The sequence below is a fragment of the Rattus norvegicus genome, chromosome 3 (assembly GCF_021556685.1).
Source record: "Rattus norvegicus strain SHRSP/BbbUtx chromosome 3, alternate assembly SHRSP_T2T, whole genome shotgun sequence".
Taxonomy (NCBI): domain Eukaryota; kingdom Metazoa; phylum Chordata; class Mammalia; order Rodentia; family Muridae; genus Rattus; species Rattus norvegicus.
In genome coordinates this window covers 66,547,779-66,549,188 of record NC_141536.1, presented here as the reverse complement: position 1 = coordinate 66,549,188, position 1,410 = coordinate 66,547,779, and the positions used below count along the sequence as shown (strand labels likewise).

At 42.8% G+C, this 1,410-nt stretch overlaps 1 pseudogene; it reads left to right on the top strand.

Moving 5' to 3' along the window:
• Nucleotides 1-677: 677 nt before the first annotated feature.
• On the top strand, nt 678-1,147 carry Pole4l1 (DNA polymerase epsilon 4, accessory subunit like 1; annotated as a pseudogene).
• Nucleotides 1,148-1,410: the final 263 nt, after the last annotated feature.

Below are 1,410 nucleotides of genomic sequence, written 5' to 3'. Positions count from 1 at the left end.
GGAAATGCAAATAAAAACAACCCTGAGATTCCACCTCATACTAGTCAGAATGGCTAAGATCAAAAACTCAGGTGACAACTGGCTAGGATTTGGAGAAAGAGGAACACTCCTCCATTATTGCTTGGATTCCAAGCTGGTACAACCACTCTGGAAATCAGTCTCAAGGTTCCTTAGAAAATTGGACATAGTACTACATGAGGATCCAGCTATACTACTCCCAAACATATACTCAAATGATGCTGCAATATACAACAAAGACACATGCTCCACTATGTTCACAGCAGCCTTATTTATAATAGCCAGAAGCTGGAAAGAACCCAGATGTCCTTCTACAGAGGAATGGATACAGAAAATGTGGTACATTTACACAATGAAGTACTATACAGCTATTAGAAACAATGACTACATGAAATTCTTAGACAAATGGAGTACAGCAGTAGGCATCTTTTGCAATAATTTCCACAAACAGAACTAGAAAAATCTCTTCCTGAGTGAGGTAATCCAGTCACAAAAGAACAAATAGTATGCACTCACTGATAAGTATATATTAGCCCAAAAGCTTGGATTACCTAAGAAAAATAATCACAGATCATATGATGCTCAAGAAGAAGGAAGTCCAAAATATGGGTGCTTCAGTCCTTCTTAGAAGGGAGAACAAAGGGAAAGGGGCCAGAGTCATGTGCGCATGTTCAGAGATTGAGTGTAGCATGTTTAGTGAGGCGACGGTGGCAGTGGCAGCTGCAGGGAGTGGGATGCCCAAAGAGGAGAAGGCTCCCGAAGGGGAGGCAGCAGCTTTGCAGGTCCAAGCCCTGATGAGTGCACACTGCCTAGCATTGGTGCTTGGAGTGGGTATTGGGGGTGTTACCTCTGGAGGCTGCCTCTGGGACAGTAAAGGACTTGCTAAAGCAAACTCTGATGTAATGCTGGCAGGTCAGGAAGCCATCTTTATCCTGGCACGAGTTTTGGAGCTGTTTGTGGAAACTATTGCAAAAAATGCCTACTGCTGTGCTCAACAAGGAAAGAGGAAAACTCCCCAGAGGAGAGATTTGGATAATGCAATAGAAGCTGTGAATGAATTCACTTTTCTAGAAGGCACTTTGGATTGATCGTGGAGCTGGATGACTTTGCGAACCTTTGCTGTATCAGTCTTCTTTACCCCCTGTAAGCCTCAACTTTGGAGAGAGTCTGCACATGTATACAATCTTCTTGTTCTACTTTTACCCAAGATAGAAGAATCAGAGAACTCTTGAATAGCATTCTCCACAAAGTCTTCCATTACTTGAGTCTGTCTTCCAATTCAGGTGTGTATGTAGTTGATGCTGTCTGGGGCAGAGATGAAAGGACCATTCTGCATAGGTGGTTTAATGGAAGACTAGAATAACGGTCTTCGGTTGACTTCATTCTTGTGTT